The 15,165-nt window shown below is 45.0% G+C and overlaps 1 protein-coding gene and 1 long non-coding RNA gene across 5 annotated transcripts in view; one reads left to right on the top strand and one right to left on the bottom strand.

The window, feature by feature from the left end:
- The window catches only part of LOC123759605 (potassium channel subfamily K member 18), a 98,010-nt gene that overhangs the window by 10,666 nt on the left and 72,179 nt on the right, over positions 1-15,165 (top strand). The window contains exon 1 of one of the 4 annotated variants that reach the window (XM_045744726.2): positions 10,363-10,937. The exons of the other annotated variants lie outside the window; for them this stretch is intronic. The gene's annotated coding sequence lies outside the window, so the exon portion shown is untranslated. Of the gene's footprint in view, positions 1-10,362; positions 10,938-15,165 lie in introns of those variants that run through there. 4 annotated transcript variants of the gene reach the window in all.
- The window catches only part of LOC123759870 (uncharacterized), a 79,848-nt gene that overhangs the window by 58,208 nt on the left and 6,475 nt on the right, over positions 1-15,165 (bottom strand). The window lies entirely within an intron of this gene.

Below are 15,165 nucleotides of genomic sequence, written 5' to 3'. Positions count from 1 at the left end.
AGGTTAATTGGGCCGACAGGTTAATTGGGTCGACAGGTTAATTGGGCCGACAGGTTAACTGGGTCGACAGGTTAATTGGGCCGACAGGTTAATTGGGTCGACAGGTTAATTGGGTCGACAGGTTAATTGGATCGACAGGTTAATGAGTGTCTTGGTCAGTGATAACGAGAGTTAGAAACAAATCATTTCGTTAACTGTTAATGTAGGGTAGTTTTTCCTGCGATGAAAATTCGCTGTGTAGATTGTGTTGCTTTGATAGCGGTGGCACACGCACACACGCGCACACACCCACACACGCACACATGCACACGCACACACACGCACACACATGCGAACACACACGCACACACGCGCACACACACACACACACACACACACACACACACACACACACACACACACACACACACACACACACACACACTTCATTGCTGTAAACAACCGATGCTCGAAAGGCGGGATCTAAGAGTCAATGCTCGATCCTGCAGACACAACTAGGTGAGTACACACACACACACACACACACACACACACACACACACACACACACACACACACACACACACACAGGTGTGTGTGTGTGTATCACGAAAAATAAACACGTGATTAAAAATGTAACAGTGTCAGACCACGGAAGAAAACTGAAACAGAAATTTCCTTAAGTACTTTCGTATATTAATACATATACGACTCACTCCTTCTGAAGATGTATTAATATACGAAAGTACTTAAGGAAATTCCTGTTTCAATTTTCCTCCGTGGTCTGACACTGTCATATATATATATATATATATATATATATATATATATATATATATATATATATAAATATATATATATATATATATATATATATATATATATATATATATATATATATATATATATATATATATATATATATATGGTAATTTTGGGGTATTTAAACACCCCAAAGATTACCACCTCCCAAGGGCAACTAAAGTATATATATATATATATATATATATATATATATATATATATATATATATATATATATATATATATATATATGCCTTGCATGCCTGTCGTGTCCAGGGGACGACTAATGACGGGTTGGGCTCTATAAACAAAAGCTATATCAATCTTCAAAGAGCCCAGAGCCCCGTAAACACAGCTGCAGTGGGCGAGGCTCGCCAACATACAAATGGTTGGCCAATGGTAAAAAGAGAATACGTGGACTCACCTAGTTGGTGAGTATGTACACACAGACACACATTCAGGAGGCCTGATAGCTGAGTGGACAGCGCTCTGGGCTCGTAATTCTAGGGTTCGGGTTCAATCCCTGGTGATGACAGAAACAAAATGGGCAGAGTTTTTCTTTCATCCTGATGTGTGTGTGTGTGTGTGTGTGTGTGTGTGTGTGTGTGTGTGTGTGTGTGTGTGTGTGTGTGTGTGTGTGTGTGTGTGTGTGTAAGCTGGAGGTGGTCGCAAGGAAGCCAAGTCTTAGGTCATATATGAAAATAAATTTTGGCCAAGCTTGATGAGCGGTCAAGCACCCCATCACACACACACACACACACACACACACACACACACACACTGATTATTCTGTATGCGAGTAACTTGCCTAAAGCTTCTAGATAGTATTCAAGCTGGAACCTGATTTGCCGCTAGAGCTAAGCGTATAAAGGAACCAACGTGAGAATTGAGTGATGAAAGGCTAAAGGAAACACTGGATGACATAGTAGTCACTGCAGACGAGGTTACAAAAACACGTGAATGCACTACATGCAACAAAATCAATTGGGCCAAACTGAATATCACCCTGGCTGCTGAAGGAACACTGGAAACATGAAATCTCCCAGACTTCTGGAGAAAAGAGATGTGTAGTCCCAATATACAAGAAAGAGGAGAGACAGGAGGCACTAAATTACAGTCCAGTGTCACTGACAAGTATTCCTTATAAAGTGCCGGAGATCAGGTTGAAAATTTAGTTGAAAACAGTTCAGCATCAGGAGAGGAGAGACTTTGCAACAAAACTACATCATGGATGTAATAAAGGAAAGTCGTCCCAGACACACTTGATCACGTTCCAATGTCAAGGTTATTAAAATACGACAGGAAAATAGAAGGTTGGGGGTAGACTGCATTTTCCTAGACTGTCAAAAAGCATTTGATACCGTCCCTCACTTAAGATTGATATACAAGATGGAGACGCAAGCTGGGATAATTGGGAAGACACTGAGCTGGGTAAGGGAGTACCTGTAGGACAGAAAACCAAGAGTCCCACAGGCGCGGTCTTCAGCTGGATGAATGCAATAATTGGGGGTCCCACAAGGCTCGGTCCTGGGACCACCATTGTTCTTAATCTATGCTAATGATCTACCCGAGGGAGTGAGCTCGTACACGTCAATGTTTGCAGACGATGGAAAGATAACGAGGCATGTAAAAACAGAGGACGACTGCAGTATGTTTCAGGAAGACTTCACAAACTGGACAAGCAAATGGTTGCTGAAGTTCAATGCTAATAAGTGTAAGGGAGAAACAAGACCAAAAGTGTCTACACCATTAAGGCAATTGCAGGAATCTGAGAGAGATTTGAGCGGATACACTTCCATCACTAACACCAGAGGCACACACACAGGCAGGGTAACATCAGCAGCACACGGGACGCTGGCAAACATCATCGTTTAGAAACCTAAATCAAGGCTTTCCAAAGGTAATCAGCCTTCTTTATCAAGACAGCTGTAGGTTTATTAAGAAGTTAACTACTAGTACAGCTCTAGGTGTAGCAAGAAGCTAACTACTAGTACAGCTCTAGGTGTAGCAAGAAGCTAACTACTAGTACAGCTCTAGGTGTAGCAAGAAGCTAACTACTAGTACAGCTCTAGGTGTAGCAAGAAGCTAACTACTAGTACAGCTCTAGGTGTAGCAAGAAGCTAACTACTAGTACAGCTCTAGGTGTAGCAAGAAGCTAACTACTAGTACAGCTCTAGGTGTAGCAAGAAGCTAACTACTAGTACAGCTCTAGGTGTAGCAAGAAGCTAACTACTAGTACAGCTCTAGGTGTAGCAAGAAGCTAACTACTAGTACAGCTCTAGGTGTAGCAAGAAGCTAACTACTAGTACAGCTCTAGGTGTAGCAAGAAGCTAACTACTAGTACAGCTCTAGGTGTAGCAAGAAGCTAACTACTAGTACAGCTCTAGGTGTAGCAAGAAGCTAACTACTAGTACAGCTCTAGGTGTAGCAAGAAGCTAACTACTAGTACAGCTCTAGGTGTAGCAAGAAGCTAACTACTAGTACAGCTCTAGGTGTAGCAAGAAGCTAACTACTAGTACAAATCTTGGTTTAACAAGAAACTAACTACCAGAAGAACTCTTGGTTTAACAAGAAACTAACTACCAGAAGAACTCTTGGTTTAACAAGAAACTAACTACCAGAAGAACTCTTGGTTTAACAAGAAACTAACTACCAGAAGAACTCTTGACTTAACCAGAAATACGAGTGGCGACTCCGTACAGTGAACCTTATGTGGATTGTTGTATTCAAGAATAAAACTTGTCAGAGAGACCAACATACTTCTCACTCATCAAGAAGATATATTTGGTCAATGTTGATAAATTGTGGAATGCAACGGTAAACACCATTTTAGTGATGGTTATTCCGAACGTTAGCAGTGTCAATGGTTCTTGTCGGAGCGTACAAGCCTCTTATTATGGGCGAGGATATAGGCCACCGTTAAGTAATTGCATCCGGTGAATCCTGCAGGAAGGCCAAGATGGTTCCGGCAGTCATCTTACCCTACTAAGCCAAGATGGATCTCCCCTTTGTCCCTACTAAGCCAAGATGGATCTCCCCTTTGTCCCTACTAAGCCAAGATGGATCTCCCCTTTGTCCCTACTAAGCCAAGATGGATCTCCCCTTTGTCCCTACTAAGCCAAGATGGATCTCCCCTTTGTCCCTACTAAGCCAAGATGGATCTTCCCTTTGTCCCTACTAAGCCAAGATGGATCTCCCCTTTGTCCCTACTAAGCCAAGATGGATCTCCCCTTTGTCCCTACTAAGCCAAGATGGATCTCCCCTTTGTCCCTACTAAGCCAAGATGGATCTCCCCTTTGTCCCTACTAAGCCAAGATGGATCTCCCCTTTGTCCCTACTAAGCCAAGATGGATCTCCCCTTTGTCCCTACTAAGCCAAGATGGATCTCCCCTTTGTCCCTACTAAGCCAAGATGGATCTCCCCTTTGTCCCTACTAAGCCAAGATGGATCTCCCCTTTGTCCCTACTAAGCCAAGATGGATCTCCCCTTTGTCCCTACTAAGCCAAGATGGATCTCCCCTTTGTCCCTACTAAGCCAAGATGGATCTCCCCTTTGTCCCTACTAAGCCAAGATGGATCTCCCCTTTGTCCCTACTAAGCCAAGATGGATCTCCCCTTTTGTCCCTACTAAGCCAAGATGGAACTCCCCTTTGTTGCAGCCTGCCAGGGCGTGCAACATTAGCAAGGACCCCGGCCTTTTTCTGGGCCATGTCCGGTTACAGTGTCGTGAGGTGCCAAAACTCCTTTCCGTTCCGGATGCTTTCACCGTTCATCTCGTGGCTGCAGGCGCTGTCTACACACACGCTCACCAACGGCAGGAAGTTTGTGTAAATGTATGGAGCAAGAAGGGACACTAGAAAATGAAGGGACGACGACGTTTCGGTCCGTCCTGGACCATTCTCAAGTCGATTGTCTCACAATCGACGTGAGAATGGTCCAGGACGGACCGAAACGTCGTCGTCCCTTCATCTTCTCGTGTGTGGATTGGTCAACACACTTCAGCCACGTTATTGTGACTCCTCGCCTTCAAGAAGGGACTTTACATGCCTGCTTCCTCGTGCATGAATTGATAGTCGATATTCCCGGGTGGCGGCTTGCTGTTTGTCTCCCTCCTTGACCCGCTTGAGGGGCTTACTGTTGACAACAACTTCAACAGTCTCCGTGGTGTAGTGGTAAGACACTCGCCTGGCGTTCCGCGAGCGCTTTGTCATGGGTTCGTGTTCGGGCCGGGAAGGATTTACTGGGCGCAAATCCTTAACTGTTTAACGGTAATCTTTAACTTAATACTCTGTTTAACGCAACAGTAAAATGTGTACTTGGTTGTAACAACGATTCTTCGCGGTGGGGATCGTATTCCAGGGACCTGCCCGAAACGCTAGTGGCTGTACAAGAATGTAACAACTCTAAAACAGCCTCGACTTGTTGCCGTCCACTCAGCACCGGTGGCCACAACGGGTCATCATCCCCGGATGATGGAGGCGCCGCCAAGAGCTCTGGTTACATCAGAAGACGCCGGCTGGGCGTAATTGGGCATCTTAAAAATCTTGCAGGGAGACTCTTTAACACTAAGATGGAGGCTCCTAGCCTCAGAGCCGAGAAGGGAGACTTATCAACATTGATGCTGCTTTAGATTTAGCTACTCAGAACGAAGTGTTCATGTAGCACGGGCTATGGTGAGCCCGTAACCATCACCACCACTGTCCCCTCTTTAAGTATCTCCCCTCTACCCCCATCGCCAACAAAGCCCTCACCCTCTCCATCACCACCAAACCCCCTCCTAACCCTCTCTTCCACCGAAATACACCACAACACCAACCGAACTCCACCATCTCCCCCTCTCCACCACTCCCTCATTAACACCAAGCAAGCCTCGACCCCCGAGCTATCAACACAGTGTCATCCACTTACCCATCACTGTCATGTCATCCGCCAGGTACCATCCATGTGCCCTGTCATGTCATCCACACCTCCGTCCTTGCCCCCCCCCCCACCCACACACACCCCACCTCCCTGAACTTTCTAAGAAAGATGAAGCTTTTTCTTTTGAACTTCACAAAACTTACATTTAAGATTCAGTTTATAAATTTCTGTAAAAAAAAAACACATGGAAATAATTCACATTTCGTAACCTGCAATTGGCAGAGGCAATTAGTGCCTGTTGACTTCATGACAGCTGTTTGTCGCTACACGGTAGTGTCGTGTAACTGTCTGCCCGTCTGTCTGTCTCTGTCTGCCTGTCTGTCTGTCTCATAGCGCTCTCGCCCCATCTTGGAGCTAAATAATTAGATAATTTGGGTAGTGGTGAGTGTGAGAGGCTAGAGATGAGTACACAGACGTGAGTGACAGATTCCAAACTGACGCGTTATGGAATAAGCTCGTGTACTCTAACACCTCTGCCCCCCCCCCTTTCCCCAGGTAATTGGGTAATTAGGAACCGGATTACCTGGGGATCTATAGGCCTACTGTTATGACTAAACACACGAATGTTAAGGACAAAACTCACTCGCTAATGACAACCAATCAGGAAAAAGGTCATACTACGAATACTACTCTATGCAATCGACTTGAGAATAGTCCACGACGGACCGAAACGTCGTCGTCCCTTCACCTTCTAGTGTGTGGTCTGGTCAACATACTACGAATGGCCACATCTGGAAGCACGAAGATGGTGGTGGTAGAGAGGTCATTTACAACCACCCACTAACTACCATACCTACCGGGGGAGGGAACGACCCATGCTCCAACACCTGGCCTGGAGAAAACGGGAAAGATAAACACTGTAGTAAGAGGAACGAGATCCAAAAGCTTCATGCTTGGGGATTTTACACACGGAAATAGACTGCATAGCGGAGGAGCCCCCAGAGAGGAGCTCCCTCAGGGAGGAGCCCCCAGGGAGGAGCCCCCCCAGGAAGGAGCACCCAGGGAGGAGCCCTCAGGGAGGAGCTCTCAGGGAGAAACAGTGGAAGAGCACCACGGATGTGATGAAACATGGAGAGCAAACCTCGTGGACGCAGTAAACAAAAACATCTTGACCCAACATATCAGAGCCAACAAGAGGAAGGGAAGAAGCCCCACCACCACCAACAACAACAAGATAGATACTATAGAGAGAGAGAGAGAGAGAGAGAGAGAGAGAGAGAGAGAGAGAGAGAGAGAGAGAGAGAGAGAGAGAGAGAGAAAGAGAGTTGCTGTTAGGAGCCAGCCGCCACTGCGGTGTGCTGGAGAACACAGTGAAGCTACAGGTGGAGTTAGATCAAGAAAACAAGCTTGAAAAAATGAGAATTAGACATCACTGAGATCTAATCCAATTAGAGGAATTAGACATCAATGAGATAATGGAATTAATAACCGGGAAATGTAGAGATGCCACAAGACAGTTGATCCCACTCAAGAAGGAACTGGACAAGAAAGGCAAAAAGACCCTTATTCAATAAACAACAGAGGGAAGAGGAAAACTGTTTCAAACAACATTAAAAAATCAAAACAAGAGATAACGTGACACGGATGACAAGAGAAGAATCACTAAGACGTGCCGGTAAGAAGGGAAGCTGAGAGAGACAATGTGAAGCAGTTATGGAAACATCTTACCAGAATACCGATTGCCAATATAAGAGTGGGAAAAACAAATCCACAAGGGCCGTGACGAGGATTCGAATCTACGTCCGAGCTATGACATGGTCAAAAAAGAATTGAAACCAGAAGCTCTACTAAACGTACTTGGATCCTGCAGCCTCTCCGAGACATAAATCAACCCTTGTGGATTTGTTCATTGATGCATCAGGCTATTGTGATTTCTGTGTGTAAGAATAGAAAGCCTTGCCGGAAGCACAAACCCTTAATGACAGTAACCTATGAATTGTTTACAGTCGTTACCCAAACCATTAACTCTGTCCACTGCCATGTACCAAGCACCACGTGTCTTCCATTACTAATTCTACCACATATATAATGCACAATTACCATAGTATGTCATGGATTTTCTTTTTGGTATATCTATAGTATATATTGGTTATAGAAAATCTCTCCTGCCGACAGGGGTAACTCCTCGAGTATTTATTTAGTAAAATTAATGACATAGCTGAGTGACTAAGGCAGAGCAGTTGCAACCAATCACAAACTTTATTAAAATACTCCTGCTGTAATTGGCTGTCACGTCCCCAGCTGCAACCAATCAGGGTCGCCCGAGTATAGCTGTGTCTTCCCCCACCCCCTCGGCAGTTCTCTGAAGCGGCGCTTCGTCTCTAATAATACATGATGGGGGCATGACAAGGTCTTCCCACTTGCCTGCTTCAGCTACCAGCTTCTGTGCTTCAGCTTCTGTGCTTCAGCTTATAGCTTGCATGCCTCAGCTTACATTCTTCAACTTTCAGCTCACACGCTTCATATAATACACCAAAAACACATTTTTAACTTTCAAAATGTTTACCAATTTTTCCCAGGAAGATAATGTATGATGGTAAGTCGGCTGCCTGAGGGTCAAGCTCTGTACTGTGTCACCCTTAGTCACCATTACTCTGTGGGCTTGGTTCCTTGCTATCCTAACTACGGGCTCACCATAGCCCGTGCTGCTTGGAACTTTTTTGTTCCGAGTAGCGAATCTTAAACAACAACAACAACAACAACCTTGCTATCCTCTGGTCTTCAACAACAACCTTGCTATCCTCTGGTCTTCCTAATATCTCTCTTCACTTCTCTTTTATCTATTTTCTTTCTTATTATTTTTTATTCGGCAACCCTTTGGCAGATTTAATTTCAGTTCTTGTAATTTTTCTTAATTTTTTAAAATTTCGTCAATATTTTATTAATATTGATTTTATTTCTTTTTTATTTATCTCATATTTGACCTATTTCGCTCTCTCTTTAGTTAGATTTTCTTGCTAATGGCTTCCTTTGTGCGTGGCCCCCCTCTCCCTCACCATCCAAGCCTGCCAGTGGCTCTCCCTCACCATCCAAGCCTGCCAGTGGCTCTCCCTCACCATCCAAGCCTGCCAGTGGCTCTCCCTCACCATCATTTCTGCCCTGTCTGCCTCTGTCTGCCTTTTCAGAATTCCCTTCCCACATTTTTCAGTTATTCACCCCTTTCAATTTTGTCAAGATTTTGTCTTCACCCCGTTTCCAGAGAGAGAGAGAGAGAGAGAGAGAGAGAGAGAGAGAGAGAGAGAGAGAGAGAGAGAGAGAGAGAGAGAGAGACAGAGAGAGAGAGAGACCGAGAGAGACAGAGAGAGAGAGAGACCGAGAGAGACAGAGAGAGAGAGAGACCGAGAGAGACAGAGAGAGAGAGAGAGAGAGAGAGAGAGACAGAGACAGAGACAGAGACAGAGACAGAGACAGAGACAGAGAGAGAGAGGGGGGGACCCACCATTCCTCTACCCCCGACCAATCCTCAACTCATTTGCATTTCAAATGAGCATAATCTCATAACTGCAAGTCTTGTCTCCCACTAACTACAGCTGCTTAACGATAGTTTGCCTCGGGATGGCAATTACGACATTGTATTGTGCCTCAGATGTAGTGACTGGGTGGGGGGAGGGGGGGGAGCATACACAATACTTAGGGGGGTGGGGGGAGATTGACAGAGAGTGGAAATAGATGAAATGTTCACACGGAATACCAATAGAACGAGGGGACATGAGGTGGAAGCTGGAAACTCAGATAAGTCATAGAGATGTTAGGATGTTTTCTTTTGGGAAATGAAATGAACTAAAGAAAGCACATTGTGGAAGCAAAGACTATTCATAACTTTAAAACTAAATATGACAGAGAAGAAGAACAGGAGTCATTGCTTTAAACAACCGAAGGCAAGAAAGACGGGATCCAAGAGCCCACGCTCGATCCTGCAGGCACAAATAGGCGAGTACACCGTCCGCCGTCCATGTGACAGCGGACGCCATATGGTCACCCTTCCACGTGACAGAACACGTGCTGGTGGGACAGGCGAGACGGGGCAACGCGACGGAACTAGCGAACACTAAGACGGCAGAGACACTCATGGAATATTAAGACAAGGAGTTGAGCCGGAAAATTGAGCCCCTACCGCATGGGTGAATATTAGATTTAGACGAGGCTATCCTCCTGAACACAAACTACTCTCAAATTTGAACATATTAGCACGAATAGTGCCACGATATCACCACTAGCACGTGGCACTCCTGGCTATCGTACCCTGAGGGGCCATCTCACCATCGGAGAGTAGACACGCCAAAACCACTTTTGCTCATCGGCTAAAATCAGGAATGCAGTGGTGGGGGTCAGTAGGAGTATTGAGCGGAGTTGATGTGGTGGTGGTGGTGGTCCAGAGCGCCTCTCTGCCACACTGCGGACACATCCACTCTCCTCCCACTCTCACCAAAGCTTGTCTGGGCCTCTCCCTCCCTCCCTCTCACCCAGTCTCTCTCTCTCTCTTTGTCGGTATTGTGTGTGCCCTCGACGCGGTCTAGTCTGCTTAGCGTGAAGCCTCGTCTGTTGTGGCTCAAGGAAGGGGGGTGGTGGAGACACAGTGACTGTGGTGGAGGGGCAGTGTTGTGGTGGTGGGGGGGCAGTGTTGTGGTGGTGGGGGGGCAGTGTTGTGGTGTTGGAGGGGCAGTGTTGTGGTGGTGTAGTGTTGTGGTGGTATGGTCTGCTGACAGTGATTGCTGTCACCACCCGTCGTCTGCTGACAAGTGCTGTCACCACTCGTGGTCTGCTGGTAGTGATAGTACTGCCACCAGGCGTCGTCTGCTGACAGTACTGTCACCACTCGTCGTCTGCTGACAGTGAGAGCAGAGACCTGAGGGACAAGCCCAGCGGATGACGTCTTAGCAGTGATGGTACAATAGTGTACCACGAGTGATCACAAAGGTTACAGTACCATAATGCTGGCGGTACTGTAATATGGTGCCGTGTTTGGCTACGGTGCCCTGATTGAAGGCTCGCGCATGGTAGGTACAGTGCTAGCCATCCAGGCTGTTTAGACACTGGCTACGGTCGATTCAAGAGTGCCAGCTGGGTGACACTGGCACTAATATGCCCGGGGACTGAGGGACGGTCGCATATGGTGCCACCAGAGGCAGCCTGAGGTGGCAACAGTGTATCTTCGTCATGTCGTTCGTGACGTCACTCTGGATTCGCAGCTCACGAACGGGGGAGCTTTGTTTATGATGACGTCACACAATGCAGGTCTGTAGCTCAATACAGTAATAAAATTCCCTCACTTTCAATTTACTACTTTTTGTATTTTCTATATATTAAAACCAATATATTATAGATTACAAATAGTCTACATAAATGAAAGATTAAGATACATGTATATTAATTTTTTTGGGTTGTGAATTCCCAGTTTTCATTCGTTTTATTATTATTATTATTATTATTGAATAATTTAGATACTATAGGGGAAAATACTATATCAAATGGTAAACATAAATGGTCCCTACACTCTTTATTGTGTAAATACTTGAACATTTCAACATTTTTCAGCATTAACGTGGACTTAACCAATCTCTGGACCATTTTAAAATCTTATAGTGAGCGTCTTGTAGCGGAGTTCCTGTTCGTTGTGTGTCTCAATTATAAACATTATATATATATATATATATATATATATATATATATATATATATATATATATATATATATATATATATATATATATATATAATATATATATGTACTCACCTCACCTAGTTGTGTTTGCGGGGATTGAGCTCTGGCTCTTTGGCACACACACACGTGTGTGTGTGTGCGCGCGTGTGTGTGTGTGTGTGTTAAAGAACACATACAACACAACAGGGTCCTGCACCATCTTTTCACCATCTAAACTGACCTGATTTCTTTGCACTACTCAAGTTGTGATCCAACTTTAGAATACCCCATTTCCCCCTTGAACCATTCTCTAAGTGTCTACTGTGTCTCTCGTGAGGCACAGAATCAAAGACTTTGCTAAAGACAAGATACAGAATATCGCATTGATTTCTACCCTCGCGTGCTTGACATATTGCAACGGAATGCGAGTACATCCGCTACACACGAATGACCCCTTAATAAAACCAAGCTGTGAATCCCTCGTTATTTTAAGCGCCTTAAAACTGTACACGAATGACCTGTGCGTTTATCAGTTCCAGCAATCAAGTGGTCATTAGCCTGTTCGTGATGAAGACAGCGTTCTTAACTCACGAGAGGTGAGCCCGTGCTCGACACGAATGATTTATTAAACATGAAAGACAAAGACTCACCTGAACTGTTTTTACATTCTCTTGGGACCCTTTGAGGGCTTGTTGGACTGTATATTTTTAAGTTGATTAAGTTGGGGCCCCAGAAAGTGTTGCCAGGGCTACATAAGGGCGCCTCAGAGGGGAAGCAGCTAGGCTTCAGAGGGGAAGTACCAGGCTTCAGAGGGGAGTTCGGAAAGGTGACAGATTCATCAATATTCAAGCTCCACGAGGGGAGATGTGGTATGAGGGAACGTTTAATCCCGGTGCCGACCTCAGTCTAACTCAATATTTGTGTAATGTGCGATATGAGAGAGAGAGAGAGAAAGAGAGAGAGAGAGAGAGAGAGAGAGAGAGAGAGAGAGAGAGAGAGAGAGAGAGAGAGAGAGAGAGAGAGAGAGAGAGAGAGAGAGAGAGAGAGAGAATGTCTGACCATGGTTGAAGTCCTATAAATCAATCATAACTGGAGTTCAGGGTTTTAATCAACTCTTAATTTCCATACACTGAGAGGAATAGAATATCTGTGAGTGAGTATACCCTACAACCTGTCCTCAAGGAGGGGATCCGCTCAAGGGAATGGATTGGGATCAAATAATTAATGCTATTGTCTACTCTCTATCCATGGTTAGGTTAGATCCAGGTTACTTTAGGTTAAGGTTAGGTTTTATTACGATTGGTGTATGTGTATACAGTGTATTATTGACGATAATGTAAAAATTCAATTCGAAAACTATTTGTGCCTGAGAATTCTGTTTACAAAACCAAATTCTTCAAAGAAAACGTTTTCAGCATTGACTACTTATATTTTAAACCAACAATTTAAAATACAATACTGATATAACTTGAGAATATTCTCTGTTTACGACAAAGTTCCTTTGCCAGTTTATATGTAGACCTATTACAAGAACCGTAATATGCTTTCAGACCATCACAAATATCTAGAGATATTTGATAGAGAGAGATCTCTCTCTCTCCCTCTCTCAGTCTCTCTCTCAATCTCTCTGTCTCCTCTCTCTCTTTCTCTCTCTCTCTCTCTTTCATTTTCCCTGAAATGAATTTTCCCTTTCATTTTTCATTCAATTTAAAATAACTGATCACCATTAAAAAAACACTCACATTCTCTCGGCCATAAAAATTAGTTTTGGCCAGATGGCCTCCGAAATAGTTAGCATAAAGTCATTAGGGCGATAATGGAGTGAAAGAGAACGCTTATATGAACAAAGTAAAACACTGCAGCGAGCTAAAGCAATCTATCAGATGCCGGGCATTGTTGTCGAACACAAATGTAGCCCCCCCCCCCCCCCCCACAGTGACGATAGATAAGCACAGTGACGATAGATAGGTCCAAGTCCACACATGCAGCTATTGAAGCGACTGTCGCCGTGTGTTGGAAAGTGATAGATTAATGCAAACTATTAATTATTGGAATATGAAGGTCGGCGTTCAATCCCCGACCGTCCACAAGTGGTTGGGCACCATTCCTTCTCCCCCGTCCCATCCCAAATCCTGATCCTGACCCCCTTTCCCAGTGCTATATAGTCGTGATGGCTTGACGCTTTCCCCCCCCCTTATAGTTTCCCCCTTCTAGCCTCCCCTAGTAACCCCCTCCCCATCACCCCCCCCCCCAACGTCTTCAATTCCTTCCAAATGCTAGACTTCGCCTCATTTCCTACTCTGCTCAAACGTACAGGGCAGCTCTTCCCGCTGATATTTTAGCGCTAATGTCCCATTACTCTTTGGAATGCCTTCCTTAAGTACTCGTGTCTATCTCTCTCTCTCTCTCTCTCTCTCTCTCTCTCTCTCTCTCTCTCTCTCTCTCTCTCTCTCTCTCTCTCTCTCTCTCTCTCTCTCTGTCTCTCTGTCTCCCTGTCTCAGTCTCCCTGTCTCAGTCTCTCAGTCTCTCTCTCTCTCTCTCTCTCTCTCTCTCTCTCTCCCTGTCTCAGTCTCCTTGTCTCAGTCTCTCAGTCTCTCTCTCTCTCTCTCTCTCTCTCTCTCTCTCTCTCTCTCTCTCTCTCCCTGTCTCAGTCTCCTTGTCTCAGTCTCCTTGTCTCAGTCTCCTTGTCTCAGTCTCCTTGTCTCAGTCTCCCTCTCTCAGTCTCCCTCTCTCAGTCTCTCTCTCTCTCTCTCTCTCTCTCTCTCTCTCTCTCTCTCTCTCTCTCTCTCTCTCTGTCTCTGTCTCTCTCTGTCTCTCTCTGTCTCTCTCTCTCTCTCTCTCTCTCTCTCTCTCTCTCTCTCTCTCTCTGTCTCTCTCTGTCTCTCTCTCTCTCTCTCTCTCTCTCTCTCTGTCTCTCTCTGTCTCTCTCTCTCTCTCTCTCTCTCTCTCTCTCTCTCTCTCTCTCTCTCTCTCTCTCCCTGTCTCAGTCTCCCTGTCTCAGTCTCCCTGTCTCAGTCTCCCTGTCTCAGTCTCCCTCTCTCAGTCTCTCAGTCTCTCTCTCTCTCTCATATAGGAAGATATAAATAGCCTAAGCTACTCCATCCATTTCAAATATATCTTATTGCCTCAATAAACGTACTTATACTTTAATATTATAGATGTATTCCGTCCGCCTGTCTTTGCATAAACATTTGTCTTGTAAATAGTGGGTTCCAGTCTGAACCCGTGTACTCACCTAGTTGCGCGTGCGGGGGGTTGAGCTCTGGCTCTTTGGGCCCGCCTGTATGCATGAAACAATGTTAATGCATGTATTTACGTGGGTATGAATGTGGATGAGTTGGTTATCCAGTCATTAACCTGTTCATACATTTATTCATCAGTTTATTTATCCATCCAAAAAGGTCATTTGTACACTAGTTGATTCATCCTTCCACCAGTTCATTCATCCTTCCACCAATTCATTCATCCTTCCACCAGTTCATTCATCCTTCCTCTAATTCATTCACCCTTCCAATAGTTCATTCATTCTTCCAATAATTCATTCATTCTTCCACCAGTTCATTCATGATGTTCGTCAGTTAGTCAGGTTAAGCACCGTTAGGACTGGGCTGCTTCTGGAAGGGTGCCAGCGCGGACAACGACACTCTTTCCTAGAAAGACATTGGAGATCGTTATAGGGGACAGGAAGCCTGGCAGGCCCTTTTAAGACTTTTTGGCAAGCAGTTCCATCTCCTGCAATTAAAAGACTTAACACTTGCTGTCACCACCATTTTTCCTTGTGAAGAGAAGGAGGGAATGTTGGTGTAGGTGGATGTAACGGCAG

Source organism: Procambarus clarkii, chromosome 8 (assembly GCF_040958095.1).
Source record: "Procambarus clarkii isolate CNS0578487 chromosome 8, FALCON_Pclarkii_2.0, whole genome shotgun sequence".
NCBI classification, from domain to species: Eukaryota; Metazoa; Arthropoda; class Malacostraca; order Decapoda; family Cambaridae; genus Procambarus; species Procambarus clarkii.
This window is presented reverse-complemented; position numbering and strand designations above follow the sequence as displayed.